Source organism: Macaca mulatta, chromosome 7, assembly GCF_049350105.2.
Source record: "Macaca mulatta isolate MMU2019108-1 chromosome 7, T2T-MMU8v2.0, whole genome shotgun sequence".
NCBI lineage: Eukaryota > Metazoa > Chordata > Mammalia > Primates > Cercopithecidae > Macaca > Macaca mulatta.
Window position 1 is genome coordinate 129,900,420 of NC_133412.1, and position 7,632 is coordinate 129,908,051.

Here is a 7,632-nt window from a genome sequence, read left to right on the forward strand (position 1 = left end):
ACCTATATTCTGTGTATTGATATATAATTATCCAGGGTCATAAGTATTGGTTTTAATTCTCAATCTTTTTTTCCCCCATTACTGGACATTTTTTCTAGTATGATTTTTCTTTAAAGGCCACAACTGTTGTTCTCCATAGTAACAAGAAAAAATATGTATATCATAAGAGAAATACAAATAAAGTGCTATGGAAGATTCAGAGTGAAAGAGATTGCCTCCAGCTTGGGGGCCATGACAGATAGGAGGAGGCCCAGGAAAATCTTCCTGAAAGAGGCAGAATTTGAGTTGAGCCATAAAGGATGGATAGAATTTTGGGATTGGGTCAGAGAAAGGGCATTATTGGTGTTGGAGTTTGCAAAGGAAAATAAACTGGGAGTGGGCAAAGAATTTTGATAGGTCCCATTGCCAAGAACATAAAGTACAATGAGAAAAGGGAGATAAAGCCCTAAAAGGAAAAGAGGGATCAGATCACAATGTAGTTGAATATCAGACGGAGGCATTTGGTGCCGTTAAAATAACAAATTTTCCTTTCCTTGTTTTTTTGTTTTTTGAGACGAAGTCTCACTCTTTCACCTAGGCTGCAGTGCAGTGGCATAATCTCAGCTCACTGCAACCTCCACCTCCTGGGTTCAAGCAATTACCCTGCCTCAGCCTCCCTAGTAGCTGGGATTGCAGGCGTGCACTACCACACCTGGCTAATTTTTGTATTTTTATTAGAGAGGGAGTTTTGTCATGTTGGCCAGGCTGGTCTTGAGCTCCTGACCTCTGGTGATCTGCCTGCCTTGGCCTCCCAAAATGCTGGGATTACAGGCATAAGCCATGGCACCCGGCCACAAATTTCCAATTTAGAGTGATCAGAATTCCATTTGTGCCTCCATTGCAAGCTTTGGATTGCCTATCTTTTCAAGGCCAATAAAGATATATACTAGGGACCAGGCACAGTGGCTTACACCTATAATCCTAGCCCTTTGGGAAGCCAAGGCAGGAGGATCGCTTGAGGCCAGGAGTTCCAGACCAGCCTGGGCAACATAGCAAGACCCCATCTCTACCAAAAAAAAAAAAAAAAAGCTGGATGCGATGGTTCTTATCTGTGGTCCTAGCTACTTGGGAAGCTGAGGCAGGAGCATGGCTTGAGCCCTCAACTGCAGTGAAGGCTGAAGTGAGCTATGATTGCACCACTGCACTCCAGCCTGGTGGCAAGCAAGACCCTTTCTCTAAAAACACAAAAGATTTTTTAAATTAAAAAATAAAAGATAAATACGAGGTGTGGGTTTATATTGTGTCATGTGTTCCCATTTGAATCAGTCAAAATATGTAGAGGTTAGTGGGTTTGATGACCCTTGCCACATATCAATGTATAATACAGGAAAACGGAGACACTTCCCAATTTGCCATCACATGATGACTTTAGGCACAGATGCCTTTGTACTATTCAGTGCAGTGTCACTGATAATCACAACGTGTCTCTTCCTCCTGGGGACAGCTACAGAATTTCTCCGAATTGCCAAGACTTGTACATCACCTTTAAGATTCCTCCGAGTACGCTCTCTGCATCCTCTTCTGAGAATCTCTGCGTTCACCCTTCAAAGAAAGAGTCTCTTACCTGTTGCATGGCTCTAATGCTGCCAAGTTTCTCTTCCTCCTTGTCCCCTTTATTATACTCCTTCACTACATAACTCTTGCCACTGACTCTTTGCCATTTCAGTGTATGTGACATTTTCCCCCCATCTGACTTCTATCTCATCAACCTAAGCACTCCAACCTCTCGGAAAAGGTAGTTGAGGTTCTTCGCCCTAGAACATGGATTTTTATTTTTATTTTTTCAGCCCAGAGGTCCTTTATTTATTTACGCCTAGAACATGGATTTTTTATTTTTATTTTTTCAGCCCAGAGGTCCTTTATTTATTTATTTATTTTAACACCTATTATGCCATGAATTCATAGGGAATAGGTTCCAGCAGCTCAGGCTCCTTCCCATTGGTTCTCACAAAGTGTGCTTCTCTGGGTGGAGCAGGCTGGCGCTTCAGTTGAACCCAGGTACCTTTCTCTTTGGCTTCTTTCTTTTTCTGATCGTTTTCCTTCACGCGTTTCAGGAAGCTATCTTGGCTCTTAGAGTGCTTAATATGCTCAATACGTACATTAATTCTCTTGGCAAGGATCTTGCCCTTAACTTGTTTGTTTACAACAATGCCAACAGCATGCTGGGTAACATTGTAGACTCTTCCAGTTTTGCCATGGTAACACTTGTGGGGCATTCCTTTCTGAACAGTACCCATTCCCTTGATGTCTACGATATCACCTTTCTTATAGATTCGCATGTACATGGCCAAAGGAACAACTCCATGTTTTCTAAAAGGACTAGAGAACATATATCGGGTGCCTCTCCTCTTTCCCTTTGTGTTCGTCATTTTTGCGAATTATTGGAAGATGGCGGTTCCGGCCGAAAGGCGAACATGGATTTTTAATGTAAAGTTCACAGGGGCAGCCCCAACACATACATATCCAAAGTGTTTGTGCATAGAATTCTGGGGGTCCATGAAATTGGATGGAAAAAAATTCTATAATTTCATTAATTTCTTATGGAAATTGAGCATTTTCTTCCATTATGAATATAGGTAACAAACTATTGTACATTTTTTTTTTTTTTGAGTCGGAGTCTCACTCTTGTCGCCCAGGCTGGAGTGCAGTAGTGCAATCTCGGCTCACCTCCCAGGTTCAAGCAATTCTCTGCCTCAGCCTCTTGAGTAGCTGGGATTACAGGTGCCTGCCACCACGCCCGGCTAATTTTTGTACTTTTAGTAGAGACAGGGTTACACCATTTTGGCCAGGCTGGTCTTGAATTCCTGACCTCAGGTGATACACCCACCTCGGCCTCCCAAAATGCTGGGATTACAGGCGTGAGCCACCGCACCTGGCCTTTTTTTTTTTTTTTTTTTTTAGATGGCGTCCCACTCAGTCACCCAGGCTAAAGTGCACTGGCACGATCTCAGCTCACTGCAACATTTGCCTACCAGGTTCAAGCAATTGTCGTGCCTCAGCCTCCCAAGTAACTGGGATTATGGGCACGCGCCCCCATACTCGGCTAATTTTTTGTATTTTTAGTAGAGACGGGGTTTTGTCATGCTGCCCAGGCTGGTCTTGAACTCCTGACCTCAGTTGATCCACCTGCCTCAGCCTCCCAAAGTGCTAGGATTACAGGGGTGAGCCACCACACCCAGCCAGCTGTTGTAAAAATTAAATGAAGTTTTATACCTATGTAATTAGCACAGTGTCTGTTAAATAGTAAGCATTCAATAGATAAATAATAGCTATTATTAATGATAATTATAGTTCATTATTAAAGTTGATAATACTACCAGTTTCGTGCAAAAGTAATTGTGGCTTTTGTCATTACTTTAATGGCAAAAACCGGAATTACTTTTGCACCAACCTAATATTAAATAACAACTATGATTCTATGTGACTTCCTACTCAACTCTGTCAAAAATTTTTTATGTTTTTTCTAAGAGACAGGATCTCGCTCTGTCGCCCAGACCGGAGAGCAGTGGCTCTATCATAAGCTCACTGCAGTCTCAAACTCCTGGGCTTAAGTGATCCTCCCACCTCAGACTCCTAAGTAGCTGGGACTGCAGGTGTGCATCACCACACCAGCTAATTTTGTTGTTGTTATTGTAGAGACAAGGTCTCACTATATTGCCCAGGCTGGTTGGAAACTCCTGACCTCAAGAGATCCTCCCAGTTTGGCCTCCCAAAGTGCTAAGGATTATAGTTATGAGCCCCCGCACCTGGCCTAAGAAATGTTTTCTAATAGACTTTTTTCTTTAGAGCAGTCTTCAATTCACAGCAAAATTGAGCAGATAGAGATTTACCTCGAGACTTTTTGTCTAAAAACATTCATCGTTAAAAGTATTCTGTAAAACAGTGACAATGAGAAATTCAGTTCAATTCAACGAATACGTATTAAAGAATTATTGTGTGCTGGGCTATATACTGTATGCGAGATGGTGATGATGATGATGATTACTATTATTATTATTATTATTTTGAGACAGGGTCCCACTGTTGCCCAGGCTAGAGTACAGTGATACAATCATGGCTCACAGCAGTCTCAACCTCACAGGCTCTGGCGATCTTCCCACCTTGGCCTCTGAAGTAGCTAGGATCACAGGCACGCCACCATGCCTGGGTAGTTTTTTTTATTTTTGAGGAGCCAGGGGTCTCCTTAAGTTGCCCAGGCTGGTCTTGAACTTCTGGGCTCAAACAATCCTCCCACCTTGACCTCCCAAAGTGTTGGGATTACAGGCATGAGCTACCATGCCTGGCCAGTGCTGAGATTATAAAATGGATAAGACCTGGCTTTCTGCCCTGTGTAGCTCATGGTCTAGCTGGAAAGATAACCATGTAAACAAACAGTTATGATAACTTGTATTAAGTACTAAACATTAGTATTTGCAAAGTGCTGTGACAACTTGGTAGACAGAAGGATTCTTTGGCCGAGGAATGAATCCTTGGAGCTGGAAGGCCTCACAAAGATGATATTTGAGCTGTCTGGAGGGATGAGTTTAGTAGGCAGAAGGAGTACAGAGAATTGCCAGGGAATGCCAAGAACAACAGTGTTTCTAGAATGTAGGGTGTGGGAATAAACAGAGATGAACCTGAAAAGGTATTTAACCCCTGGGCCAGGCCGTGTCATAAAACTTGCTACTCTGTGTGGTTCCAGGACCAGCAGCATCTGTATCACCTGGGAGATTGTTAAAAATGCAAATTCTTGGCCCGGTGAGGTGGCTCATGCCTGTAATCCCAGCACTTTAGGAGGCCAAGGTGGGCGGATCATTTGAGGTCAGGGGTTCAAGACCAGCCTGGCCAACATGGTGAAACCCACATCTCTATTAAAAGTATGAAAATTAGCCGGGTGTGGTGGCACATGTCTGTAATCCCAGCCACTCAGAAGGCTGAGACATGAACATCACTTGAATCAAGGAGGCGGAGGTTGTAGTGAGCTGAGATCATGTCACTGTACTCCAGCCTGGGTGATAGAGCAAGACTCCATCTCAAAAAATATCACAAATTATTGGGCTCCACTCCCGTATCTACTGGATCAGAATCTGTATTAGTGAAATCCCCAGGTGATTTATATACATATTGAGGTTTGAAAAGCACTGCTCTAAAACCTTAAATGCCAGGCTAAGATGTTAAGCCTTTATTCTGTGGTCCATGTGTGTTATCGATCTGGTTTCTAGAAAGTAAGTCTAATAGCAGCACCAACCAACAGATTAGAAGGTGGAAAGCAGAAAGCAGGGGGCTAGATAATAGAGGCTTTCCACAATACTCTCTGATAAAGTTTTTACTGGCCATCTTCCTCAGGTGAAACTGGCAACCAGTCCTGGTTTCATGGCTGAGCTCTGCTCATCTGAAGAGATGGGAATGGATCGTTAATGGGGGCTTAGAGCATCATCATATCAGCCAGTAACTGGAGGGGAGGCAGTTTTTCCTTGATACTGCCCTGTGCCTAGAATGTTTAAACTAGACATTATTTTGTATCTATCGGTGCTATTTTAGAAAAAAAAAAGAACAACAAGAAGAAGAAATTCTGCAACACACCTTCTTCCCTATTAACATAAGAACTAGTCTGTTAGGCTAGGCACAGTGGTCATGTCTGTAATCCCAGCACTTTGGGAGGCCGAGGCAGGAGGATTACTTAAACCCAGGAGTTTGAGACCAGCCTGGGCAACATGGTGAAACCCTGTCTCTACAAAAAAATTAAAAATTAGTCAGGTGTGTTGGCGCATGCCCGTGGTCCCAGCTACTCAAGAGGCTGAGGCAGGAGGATCATTTGAGCCCAGGAGTTTGAGTCTTCAGTGAGTTATGTTCACAACACCATACTCCAGCCTGGGCGATACAGAGAGACCTTGTCTAAAAAAAAAAAAAAGAAAAAGAAAAATTAATTTTTTAGATGTTTGATGTAAATTTAAATGGCTTAATGAATTAGTAGCACTTAAAAGTAGTATTAATAATAGTGACAATTCAAAATCTATTAACTTTTATTTCTTAGCAAGATACCTGTTCTTCTAAAATGAAAGAGTATTTATTATCTGCAAGAAAATCTCCCTTCTTGACCAACATTGCATCCTAATGTATACCTGTGATTCTTTCTTTATTGTTGGAGTAGCCAGCTGAGTGATGTCTTAGAAGTATCCATAACCCCACATTTTATAGCAGAAACATATCAGAAGGGGCCCCATAGCAGTTCAGCCAATGGACACACCTATCCCCTCTTCCTACCTGACTATGGACAAGTGGGAAAATTAGAGCTTAGTTACTAAACCAAGTTCTAAATATACCATCACCACCATTCTCTGTCCCTCTTGTTTGGTCTCTCTCTCTCTCTCTCTCTCTCTCTCTCTCTCTCACACACACACACACACACACACACACACACACACACACATCTTTCTTCAGAAATTTCTCCATTGGTGTCATCTGTGAACAAGGCTAGCCCCATAGCAGATGCAGAAGAAATGAGGACATGCACACTAAATTAGGAAAAGAGACAAAAATATAATTTCACTTTATTATTAAAGAAAATACAAATGTGTATAAAAAACTACCTTGTAACTTGATTTGAACATTAAGTCCATTGTTACCTAACAATGTATTGGAAGTATGTAGGGAGCACAGCCTGTTGACAGGGTTCAGGAATGTCACTACAGATTGTGCCACTTGAGAAAGATTTGGGAACAGTCTGGGCACTCCCTCTCTGAAAGAGCTGTGGAAGCTACACAAAGCTTTCTAATGCTAGTAGCATGCCAGGTTTTCTAAGAGATGCATTTTCACTTTTTTGTTTTCCTAGTAGGATTATTACTAGTAGGATCTACTAGGATTACTACTACATCATAGAAAAACAAAAACAAAATCAAACCCTGTACTATTTTTCTCGAAATCAGCTAGTTTCTAAGTTTAACTACCAAGTCAGAACTTTGGCATTTACCTGGTATATCAGTTACTACTTTTAATACCATGTTTTCTCCGACTTTGATTTTTTTTTTTTTTTTTTTTTTGAGATGGAATCTTGCTTTGTTGCCCAGGCTAGAGTGCAGCGGCATGATCTCGGCTCACTACAACCTCTGCCTCCCAGGTTCAAGCGGTTCTCCTGCCTCTGTCTCCCAAGTAGCTAGGATTACAGGCATACACCACCATGCCTGGCTAATTTTTGTACTTTTAGTAGAGACAGAGTTTTACCATGTTGGCCAGGCTGGTTCTGAACTCCTGATCTCAGTCTCCCAAAGTGTTGGGATTCCGTGTTCAGTTTCTAGTTTGAAATTTTAGTAAAACTCACCGCACAGATTAGTTTAAACATATTCAATATTTTACTAAGTTAGCTCACTTCCAGTGAATCAAGGGTATAACAATGACTACTGAGGTTTAAATTGGGACATAAGAATAGTACTTTTTCCAATTAACTTTCTAAATAGAATAAAGGCACTAGCCACTCTGCTCCTGTGCTCCTGTCCTTATCTCCCTTGTCTTGGTGACCAGGGGAAATGCTGACCATCCTCTGGTCATGACAAAGACAGAGTGGGAGAAAGGTTGTGGGCTACAGATGGACTGCCAAGTCCATGCCAGTTGTAAAAA

The 7,632-nt window shown here is 42.1% G+C and overlaps 1 pseudogene; it reads right to left on the reverse strand.

Annotated features, from left to right (window-relative positions):
* Positions 1 to 1,887: 1,887 nt before the first annotated feature.
* Positions 1,888 to 2,448, reverse strand: LOC698377 (large ribosomal subunit protein eL21 pseudogene; annotated as a pseudogene).
* Between the last annotated feature and the right edge of the window lie 5,184 nt (positions 2,449 to 7,632).